The sequence below is a fragment of the Calliopsis andreniformis genome, unplaced genomic scaffold, assembly GCF_051401765.1.
Source record: "Calliopsis andreniformis isolate RMS-2024a unplaced genomic scaffold, iyCalAndr_principal scaffold0014, whole genome shotgun sequence".
Lineage (NCBI taxonomy): Eukaryota > Metazoa > Arthropoda > Insecta > Hymenoptera > Andrenidae > Calliopsis > Calliopsis andreniformis.
Window position 1 is genome coordinate 1,201,092 of NW_027480427.1, and position 12,404 is coordinate 1,213,495.

Consider the following 12,404-nt stretch of genomic DNA (forward strand, 5'->3'; position numbering starts at 1 on the left):
CACTGGTAGCAATTATTCGTTTTATACGTTGGAAGAACTGTTAAATTTATATTGCATTTTATGCTTCGGGCATTGACTTCTAAGGCCCTAACTATTCAATCTGTTGGAGCAACGCCCTAGGGTGAAGCCTAGGTTGCTCGGAAAGTAGACATGACCATAACTTTCATACTGGTTGCAATTATTCGTTTTATATGATGGAAAAGCTGTTGCATCATTAATGTATTTTATTCATCTGGGGTTGACTTCTAAGGCCCTAACTATTCGATCAGGTGGAGCAACGCCCTAGAGGGAAGCCTAGGTTGCCGGGAACGTAGAAATGACCATAACTTTCACACTGGTTGCAATTATTTATTCTATACGATGGAAAAGCTGTTGTATTTATATCGTATTATATGCTTCTGGCGCTGACTTCTTAGGCCCTAACTATTCCATCTGGTGGAACAACGCCCTAGGGTAAAGCCCAGGTTGCGCGGAACGTAGAAATGACCATAACTTTCACACTGGTAGCAATTATTCGTTTTATACGATGGAAGAACTGTTATATTTATATCGCATTTTATGCTTCGGGCATAGACTTCTAAGGCCCTAACTATTCAATCTGTTGGAGCAACGCCCTAGGGTGAAGCCTAGGTTGCCCGGAAAGTAGACATGACCATAACTTTCATACTGGTTGCAATTATTCGTTTTATATGATTGAAAAGCTGTTGCATCATTAATGTATTTTATTCATCTGGGGTTGCCTTCTAAGGCCCTAACTATTCGATCAGGTGGAGCACCGCCCTAGAGTGAAGCCTAGGTTGCCCGGAACATAGAAAGGACCATAACTTTTACACTGGTAGCAATTATTCGTTTTATACAATGGAAAGACTGTTCTATTTATTTTGTATTTAATGCTTCGGGCGTTGTCTTCTAAGGCCCTAACTGTTTGATCTGGTGGATCAACGCCCTAGAGTGAAGCCTAGGTTGCCCGGAACGTAGAAATGATCATAACCTTCACACTGGTTGCTATTATTCGTTTTATACGATGGAGAAACTGTTATATTTATATTGTATTTTATGCTTCTGGCGTTGACTTCTTAGGCCCTAACTATTCGATCTTGTGGAACAACGGCCTAGGGTGAAGCCTAGGTTGCCCGGAACGTAGAAATGACCATCACTTTCACACTGGTTGCAATTATTCGTTTTATACGATGGAAAAACTGTTGCATCTTTATCGTGTTTTATGCTTCTGGCGTTGACTTCTTAGGCCGTAACTATTCGACCTGGTGGAGCAACGCCCTGGAGTGAAACCTAGGTTGCCTGGAACGTAGAAATGACCACTACTATCACACTGGTTGCAAATTATTCCCGCTATACGATGGAAAAGCTGTTGTATTTTTATTGCATTTTATGCTTCTGGCGTTCACTTCTTAGGCCCTAACTATTCGATCTGGTGGAACAACGGCCTAGGGTGAAGACTAGGTTTCCCTGAGCGTAGAAATGACCATAACTTTTACACTGGTAGCAATTATTTATTTTATACGATGGAAAAGCTGTTGTATTTATATCGTATTTTATGCTTCTGGCGTTGACTTCTTAGGCCCTAACTATTCCATCTGGTGGAACAACGCCCTAGGGTAAAGCCCAGGTTGCGCGGAACGTAGAAATGACAATAACTTTCACACTGGTAGCAATTATTCGTTTTATACGTTGGAAGAACTGTTAAATTTATATTGCATTTTATGCTTCGGGCATTGACTTCTAAGGCCCTAACTATTCAATCTGTTGGAGCAACGCCCTAGGGTGAAGCCTAGGTTGCTCGGAAAGTAGACATGACCATAACTTTCATACTGGTTGCAATTATTCGTTTTATATGATGGAAAAGCTGTTGCATCATTAATGTATTTTATTCATCTGGGGTTGACTTCTAAGGCCCTAACTATTCGATCAGGTGGAGCAACGCCCTAGAGGGAAGCCTAGGTTGCCGGGAACGTAGAAATGACCATAACTTTCACACTGGTTGCAATTATTTATTCTATACGATGGAAAAGCTGTTGTATTTATATCGTATTTTATGCTTCTGGCGCTGACTTCTTAGGCCCTAACTATTCCATCTGGTGGAACAACGCCCTAGGGTAAAGCCCAGGTTGCGCGGAATGTAGAAATGACCATAACTTTCACACTGGTAGCAATTATTCGTTTTATACGATGGAAGAACTGTTATATTTATATCGCATTTTATGCTTCGGGCATAGACTTCTAAGGCCCTAACCATTCAATCTGTTGGAGCAACGCCCTAGGGTGAAGCCTAGGTTGCCCGGAAAGTAGACATGACCATAACTTTCATACTGGTTGCAATTATTCGTTTTATATGATGGAAAAGCTGTTGCATCATTAATGTATTTTATTCATCTGGGGTTGACTTCTAAGGCCCTAACTATTCGATCAGGTGGAGCACCGCCCTAGAGTGAAGCCTAGGTTGCCCGGAACATAGAAATGACCATAACTTTTACACTGGTAGCAATTATTCGTTTTATACAATGGAAAGACTGTTCTATTTATTTTGTATTTAATGCTTCGGGCGTTGTCTTCTAAGGCCCTAACTGTTTGATCTGGTGGAGCAACGCCCTAGAGTGAAGCCTAGGTTGCCTGGAACGTAGAAATGATCATAACTTTCACACTGGTTGCTATTATTCGTTTTATACGATGGAGAAACTGTTATATTTATATTGTATTTTATGCTTCTGGCGTTGACTTCTTAGGCCCTAACTATTCGATCTTGTGGGACAACGCCCTGGAGTGAAGCCTAGGTCGCCGGGAACGTAGAAATGACCATCACTTTCACACGGGTTGCAATCATTCCTGTTATAGGATGGAAATACTGTTGTATTTTTATTGTATTTTATACTTCAGGCGTTGACTTCTGAGGCCGTAGCTATTCGATGCGGTGGAAGAACGACATACAGTGAAGCCTAGGTTGCCCGGAACGTAGAAATGACCATAAGTTTCATACTGGTTGCAATTATTCGTTTTATACGATGCAAAAACTGTTGTATTTATATTGTATTTTACGCTTCTGGCGTTCACTTCTTAGGCCCTAACTATTCGATCTGGTGGTACAACGCCCTGGAGTGAAGCCTAGGTTGCCCGGAACGTAGAAATGACCATAACTTTTACACTGGTAGCAATTATTCGTTTTATACGATGGAAAAGCTGTTGTATTTATATCGTATTTTATGCTTCTGGCGTTGACTTCTTAGGCCCTAACTATTCCATCTGGTGGAACAACGCCCTAGGGTGAAGCCTAGGTTGCCCGGAAGGTAGAAATGACCATAACTTTCAAACTGGTAGCAATTATTCGTTTTATACGATGGAAAAACTGTTCCATTTATTTTATATTTTATGCTTCGGGCGTTGACTTCTAAGGCCCTAACTATTCGATCTGGTGGAGCAACGCCCTAGAGTGAAGACTAGGTTGCCCGGTACGTAGAAATGACCATCACTTTCAAACTGGTTGCAATTATTTGTTTTATACGATGGAAAAGCTGTTGTATTTATATCGTATTTTATGCTTCTGGCGTTGACTTCTTAGGCCCTAACTATTCCATCTGGTGGAACAACGCCCTAGGGTGAAGCCTAGGTTGCCCGGAAAGTAGAAATGACCATAACTTTTACACTGGTAGCAATTATTCGTTTTATACAATGGAAAAACTGTTGTATTTATTTTGTATTTAATGCTTCGGGCGTTGACTTCTAAGGCCCCAACTGTTTGATCTGGTGGAGCAACGCCCTAGAGTGAAGCCTAGGTTGCCTGGAACGTAGAAATGACCATCACTTTCACACGGGTTGCAATTATTCCTGTTATAGGATGGAAATACTGTTGTATTTTTATTGTATTTTATACTTCAGGCGTTGACTTCTGAGGCCGTAGCTATTCGATGCGGTGGAAGAACGACATACAGTGAAGCCTAGGTTGCCCGGAACGTAGAAATGACCATAAGTTTCATACTGGTTGCAATTATTCGTTTTATACGATGGAAAAACTGTTGTATTTATATTGTATTTTACGCTTCAGGCGTTCACTTCTTAGGCCCTAACTATTCGATCTGGTGGTACAACGCCCTGGAGTGAAGCCTAGGTTGCCCGCAACGTAGAAATGAGCATAACTTTTACACTGGCAGCAATTATTCGTTTTATACAATGGAAAAACCGTTCTATTTATTTTGTATTTTATGCTTCGGGCGTTGACTTCTAAGGCCCTAACTATTCGATCAGGTGGAGCAACGCCCTAGAGTGAAGCCTAGGTTGCTCGAAATGTAGAAATGACCATAACTTTCACACTGGTTGCTATCATTCGTTTTATATGATGGAAAAACTGTTGTATTTATATTGTATTTTATGCTTCTGGCGTTCACTTCTTAGGCCCTAACTATTCGATCTGGTGGAACAACGGCCTAGGGTGAAGCCTAGGTTGCCCGGAACGTAGAAATGACCATCACTTTCACACTGGTTGCAATTATTCGTTTTATACGATGGAAAAACTGTTGCATCTTTATCGTGTTTTATGCTTCTGGCGTTGACTTCTTAGGCCGTAACTATTCGACCTGGTGGAGCAACGCCCTGGAGTGAAACCTAGGTTGCCTGGAACGTAGAAATGACCACTACTATCACACTGGTTGCAAATTATTCCCGCTATACGATGGAAAAGCTGTTGTATTTTTATTGCATTTTATGCTTCTGGCGTTCACTTCTTAGGCCCTAACTATTCGATCTGGTGGAACAACGGCCTAGGGTGAAGACTAGGTTGCCCTGAGCGTAGAAATGACCATAACTTTTACACTGGTAGCAATTATTTATTTTATACGATGGAAAAGCTGTTGTATTTATATCGTATTTTATGCTTCTGGCGTTGACTTCTTAGGCCCTAACTATTCCATCTGGTGGAACAACGCCCTAGGGTAAAGCCCAGGTTGCGCGGAACGTAGAAATGACAATAACTTTCACACTGGTAGCAATTATTCGTTTTATACGTTGGAAGAACTGTTAAATTTATATTGCATTTTATGCTTCGGGCATTGACTTCTAAGGCCCTAACTATTCAATCTGTTGGAGCAACGCCCTAGGGTGAAGCCTAGGTTGCTCGGAAAGTAGACATGACCATAACTTTCATACTGGTTGCAATTATTCGTTTTATATGATGGAAAAGCTGTTGCATCATTAATGTATTTTATTCATCTGGGGTTGACTTCTAAGGCCCTAACTATTCGATCAGGTGGAGCAACGCCCTAGAGGGAAGCCTAGGTTGCCGGGAACGTAGAAATGACCATAACTTTCACACTGGTTGCAATTATTTATTCTATACGATGGAAAAGCTGTTGTATTTATATCGTATTTTATGCTTCTGGCGCTGACTTCTTAGGCCCTAACTATTCCATCTGGTGGAACAACGCCCTAGGGTAAAGCCCAGGTTGCGAGGAACGTAGAAATGACCATAACTTTCACACTGGTAGCAATTATTCGTTTTATACGATGGAAGAACTGTTATATTTATATCGCATTTTATGCTTCGGGCAGAGACTTCTAAGGCCCTAACTATTCAATCTGTTGGAGCAACGCCCTAGGGTGAAGCCTAGGTTGCCCGGAAAGTAGACATGACCATAACTTTCATACTGGTTGCAATTATTCGTTTTATATGATTGAAAAGCTGTTGCATCATTAATGTATTTTATTCATCTGGGGTTGCCTTCTAAGGCCCTAACTATTCGATCAGGTGGAGCACCGCCCTAGAGTGAAGCCTAGGTTGCCCGGAACATAGAAAGGACCATAACTTTTACACTGGTAGCAATTATTCGTTTTATACAATGGAAAGACTGTTCTATTTATTTTGTATTTAATGCTTCGGGCGTTGTCTTCTAAGGCCCTAACTGTTTGATCTGGTGGATCAACGCCCTAGAGTGAAGCCTAGGTTGCCCGGAACGTAGAAATGATCATAACCTTCACACTGGTTGCTATTATTCGTTTTATACGATGGAGAAACTGTTATATTTATATTGTATTTTATGCTTCTGGCGTTGACTTCTTAGGCCCTAACTATTCGATCTTGTGGGACAACGCCCTGGAGTGAAGCCTAGGTCGCCTGGAACGTAGAAATGACCATCACTTTCACACGGGTTGCAATCATTCCTGTTATAGGATGGAAATACTGTTGTATTTTTATTGTATTTTATACTTCAGGCGTTGACTTCTGAGGCCGTAGCTATTCGATGCGGTGGAAGAGCGACATACAGTGAAGCCTAGGTTGCCCGGAACGTAGAAATGACCATAAGTTTCATACTGGTTGCAATTATTCGTTTTATACGATGCAAAAACTGTTGTATTTATATTGTATTTTACGCTTCTGGCGTTCACTTCTTAGGCCCTAACTATTCGATCTGGTGGTACAACGCCCTGGAGTGAAGCCTAGGTTGCCCGGAACGTAGAAATGACCATAACTTTTACACTGGTAGCAATTATTCGTTTTATACGATGGAAAAGCTGTTGTATTTATATCGTATTTTATGCTTCTGGCGTTGACTTCTTAGGCCCTAACTATTCCATCTGGTGGAACAACGCCCTAGGGTGAAGCCTAGGTTGCCCGGAAGGTAGAAATGACCATAACTTTCAAACTGGTAGCAATTATTCGTTTTATACGATGGAAAAACTGTTCCATTTATTTTATATTTTATGCTTCGGGCGTTGACTTCTAAGGCCCTAACTATTCGATCAGGTGGAGCAACGCCCTAGAGTGAAGACTAGGTTGCCCGGTACGTAGAAATGACCATCACTTTCAAACTGGTTGCAATCATTTGTTTTATACGATGGAAAAGCTGTTGTATTTATATCGTATTTTATGCTTCTGGCGTTGACTTCTTAGGCCCTAACTATTCGATCAGGTGGAGCAACGCCCTAGAGTGAAGACTAGGTTGCCCGGTACGTAGAAATGACCATCACTTTCAAACTGGTTGCAATTATTTGTTTTATACGATGGAAAAGCTGTTGTATTTATTTTGTATTTAATGCTTCGGGCGTTGACTTCTAAGGCCCCAACTGTTTGATCTGGTGGAGCAACGCCCTAGAGTGAAGCCTAGGTTGCCTGGAACGTAGAAATGACCATCACTTTCACACGGGTTGCAATTATTCCTGTTATAGGATGGAAATACTGTTGTATTTTTATTTTAATTTATACTTCAGGCGTTGACTTCTGAGGCCGTAGCTATTCGATGCGGTGGAAGAACGACATACAGTGAAGCCTAGGTTGCCCGGAACGTAGAAATGACAATAAGTTTCATACTGGTTGCAATTATTCGTTTTATACGATGGAAAAACTGTTGTGTTTATATTGTATTTTACGCTTCAGGCGTTCACTTCTTAGACCCTAACTATTCGATCTGGTGGTACAACGCCCTGGAGTGAAGCCTAGGTTGCCCGGAACGTAGAAATGACCATAACTTTTACACTGGTAGCAATTATTCGTTTTATACGATGGAAAAGCTGTTGTATTTATATCGTATTTTATGCTTCTGGCGTTGACTTCTTAGGCCCTAACTATTCCATCTGGTGGAACAACGCCCTAGGGTGAAGCCTAGGTTGCCCGGAAGGTAGAAATGACCATAACTTTCAAACTGGTAGCAATTATTCGTTTTATACGATGGAAAAACTGTTCCATTTATTTTATATTTTATGCTTCGGGCGTTGACTTCTAAGGCCCTAACTATTCGATCTGGTGGAGCAACGCCCTAGAGTGAAGACTAGGTTGCCCGGTACGTAGAAATGACCATCACTTTCAAACTGGTTGCAATTATTTGTTTTATACGATGGAAAAGCTGTTGTATTTATATCGTATTTTATGCTTCTGGCGTTGACTTCTTAGGCCCTAACTATTCCATCTGGTGGAACAACGCCCTAGGGTGAAGCCTAGGTTGCCCGGAAGGTAGAAATGACCATAACTTTCAAACTGGTAGCAATTATTCGTTTTATACGATGGAAAAACTGTTCCATTTATTTTATATTTTTTGCTTCGGGCGTTGACTTCTAAGGCCCTAACTATTCGATCTGGTGGAGCAACGCCCTAGAGTCAAGACTAGGTTGCCCGGTACGTAGAAATGACCATCACTTTCAAACTGGTTGCAATTATTTGTTTTATACGATGGAAAAGCTGTTGTATTTATATCGTATTTTATGCTTCTGGCGTTGACTTCTTAGACCCTAGCTATTCGATCTGGTGGTACAACGCCCTGGAGTGAAGCCTAGGTTGCCCGCAACGTAGAAATGACCATAACTTTTACACTGGCAGCAATTATTCGTTTTATACAATGGAAAAACCGTTCTATTTATTTTGTATTTTATGCTTCGGGCGTTGACTTCTAAGGCCCTAACTGTTTGATCTGGTGAAGCATCGCCGTAGAGTGAAGCCTAGGTTGCCCGGAACGTAGAAATGACCATAACTTTCACACTGGTTGCTATCATTCGTTTTATATGATGGAAAAACTGTTGTATTTATATTGTATTTTATGCTTCTGGCGTTCACTTCTTAGGCCGTTGCTATTCGATGTGGTGGAAGAACGCCATAGAGTGAAGCCTAGGTAGCCCGGATCGTAAAAATGTCCATATCTTTCACACTGTTTGCAATTTTTCGTTTTATACGATGGAAAAACTGTTTTATTTATTTTGTATTTTATGCTTCGGGCGTTGACTTCTAAGGCCCTAACTATTCGATCTAGTGGAGCAACGCCCTAGAGTGCAGCCTAGGTTGCCCGGAACGTAGAAATGACCATAACTTTCATACTGGTTGCTATAATTCGTTTTATACGATGGAAAAACTGTCATATTTATTTTGTATTTAATGCTTCGGGCGTTGACTTCTAAGGCCCTAACTGTTTGATCTGGTGGAGCAACGCCCTAGAGTGAAGCCTAGGTTGCCCGGAACGTAGAAATGACCATAAGTTTTACACTGGCAGCAATTATTCGTTTTATACAATGGAAAAACCGTTCTATTTATTTTGTATTTTATGCTTCGGGCGTTGACTTCTAAGGCCCTAACTGTTTGATCTGGTGGAGCATCGCCGTAGAGTGAAGCCTAGGTTGCCCGGAACGTAGAAATGACCATAACTTTCACACTGGTTGCTATCATTCGTTTTATATGATGGAAAAACTGTTGTATTTATATCGTATTTTATGCTTCTGGCGTTGACTTCTTAGGCCCTAACTATTCCATCTGGTGGAACAACGCCCTAGGGTGAAGTCTAGGTTGCCCGGAAGGTAGAAATGACCATAACTTTCACACTGGTAGCAATTATTCGTTTTATACGATGGAAAAACTGTTCTATTTATTTTATATTTTATGCTTCGGGCGTTGACTTCTAAGGCCCTAACTATTCGATCTGGTGGAGCATCGCCCTAGAGTGAAGCCTAGGTTGCCCGGTACGTAGAAAAAACCATCACTTTCAAACTGGTTGCAATTATTTGTTTTATACGATGGAAAAGCTGTTGTATTTATATCGTATTTTATGCTTCTGGCGTTGACTTCTTAGGCCCTAACTATTCCATCTGGTGGAACAACGTCCTAGGTTGAAGCCTAGGTTGCCCCGAAAGTTGAAATGATCATAACTTTCACACTGTCTGCAATTTTTCGTTTTATACGATGGAAAAACTGTTTTACTTATTTTGTATATTATGCTTCGGGCGTTGACTTCTAAGGCCCTAACTATTCGATCTAGAGGAGCAACGCCCTAGAGTGCAGCCTAGGTTGCCCGGAACGCAGAAATGACCATAACTTTCACACTGGTTGCTATCATTCGTTTTATATGATGGAAAAACTGTTGTATTTATATTGTATTTTATGCTTCTGGCGTTCACTTCTTAGGCCCTAACTATTCGATCTGGTGGAACAACGGCCTAGGGTGAAGCCTAGGTTGCCCGGAACGTAGAAATGACCATAACTTTTACACTGGTAGCAATTATTCGTTTTATACAATGGAAAAGCTGTTGTATTTATATCGTATTTTATGCTTCTGGCGTTGACTTCTTAGGCCCTAACTATTCCATCTGGTGGAGCAACGCCCTAGAGTGAAGACTAGGTTGCCCGGTACGTAGAAATGACCATAACTTTTACACTGGTAGCAATTATTCGTTTTATACGATGGAAAAGCTGTTGTATTTATATCGTATTTTATGCTTCTGGCGTTGACTTCTTAGGCCCTAACTATTCCATCTGGTGGAACAACGCCCTAGGGTGAAGCCTAGGTTGCCCGGAAGGTAGAAATGACCATAACTTTCAAACTGGTAGCAATTATTCGTTTTATACGATGGAAAAACTGTTCCATTTATTTTATATTTTATGCTTCGGGCGTTGACTTCTAAGGCCCTAACTATTCGATCTGGTGGAGCAACGCCCTAGAGTGAAGACTAGGTTGCCCGGTACGTAGAAATGACCATCACTTTCAAACTGGTTGCAATTATTTGTTTTATACGATGGAAAAGCTGTTGTATTTATATCGTATTTTATGCTTCTGGCGTTGACTTCTTAGGCCCTAACTATTCCATCTGGTGGAACAACGCCCTAGGGTGAAGCCTAGGTTGCCCGGAAGGTAGAAATGACCATAACTTTCAAACTGGTAGCAATTATTCGTTTTATACGATGGAAAAACTGTTCCATTTATTTTATATTTTTTGCTTCGGGCGTTGACTTCTAAGGCCCTAACTATTCGATCTGGTGGAGCAACGCCCTAGAGTCAAGACTAGGTTGCCCGGTACGTAGAAATGACCATCACTTTCAAACTGGTTGCAATTATTTGTTTTATACGATGGAAAAGCTGTTGTATTTATATCGTATTTTATGCTTCTGGCGTTGACTTCTTAGACCCTAGCTATTCGATCTGGTGGTACAACGCCCTGGAGTGAAGCCTAGGTTGCCCGCAACGTAGAAATGACCATAACTTTTACACTGGCAGCAATTATTCGTTTTATACAATGGAAAAACCGTTCTATTTATTTTGTATTTTATGCTTCGGGCGTTGACTTCTAAGGCCCTAACTGTTTGATCTGGTGAAGCATCGCCGTAGAGTGAAGCCTAGGTTGCCCGGAACGTAGAAATGACCATAACTTTCACACTGGTTGCTATCATTCGTTTTATATGATGGAAAAACTGTTGTATTTATATCGTATTTTATGCTTCTGGCGTTGACTTCTTAGGCCCTAACTATTCCATCTGGTGGAACAACGCCCTAGGGTGAAGTCTAGGTTGCCCGGAAGGTAGAAATGAACATAACTTTCACACTGGTAGCAATTATTCGTTTTATACGATGGAAAAACTGTTCTATTTATTTTATATTTTATGCTTCGGGCGTTGACTTCTAAGGCCCTAACTATTCGATCTGGTGGAGCATCGCCCTAGAGTGAAGCCTAGGTTGCCCGGTACGTAGAAAAAACCATCACTTTCAAACTGGTTGCAATTATTTGTTTTATACGATGGAAAAGCTGTTGTATTTATATCGTATTTTATGCTTCTGGCGTTGACTTCTTAGGCCCTAACTATTCCATCTGGTGGAACAACGTCCTAGGTTGAAGCCTAGGTTGCCCCGAAAGTAGAAATGATCATAACTTTCACACTGTCTGCAATTTTTCGTTTTATACGATGGAAAAACTGTTTTACTTATTTTGTATATTATGCTTCGGGCGTTGACTTCTAAGGCCCTAACTATTCGATCTAGAGGAGCAACGCCCTAGAGTGCAGCCTAGGTTGCCCGGAACGCAGAAATGACCATAACTTTCACACTGGTTGCTATCATTCGTTTTATATGATGGAAAAACTGTTGTATTTATATTGTATTTTATGCTTCTGGCGTTCACTTCTTAGGCCCTAACTATTCGATCTGGTGGAACAACGGCCTAGGGTGAAGCCTAGGTTGCCCGGAACGTAGAAATGACCATAACTTTTACACTGGTAGCAATTATTCGTTTTATACAATGGAAAAGCTGTTGTATTTATATCGTATTTTATGCTTCTGGCGTTGACTTCTTAGGCCCTAACTATTCCATCTGGTGGAACAACGCCCTAGGGTGAAGTCTAGGTTGCCCGGAAGGTAGAAATGACCATAACTTTCACACTGGTAGCAATTATTCGTTTTATACGATGGAAAAACTGTTGCATCTTTATCGTATTTTATGCTTCTGGCGTTGGCTTCTTAGGCCCTAACTATTCCATCTCGTGGAACAACGCCCTAGAGTAAAGCCCAGGTTGCGCGGAACGTAGAAATGACCATAACTTTCACACTGGTAGCAATTATTCGTTTTATGCAATGGAAAAACTGTTCTATTTATTTTGTATTTAATGCTTGGGGCGTTGACTTCTAAGGCACTAACTGTTTGATCTGGTGGACCAACTCCCT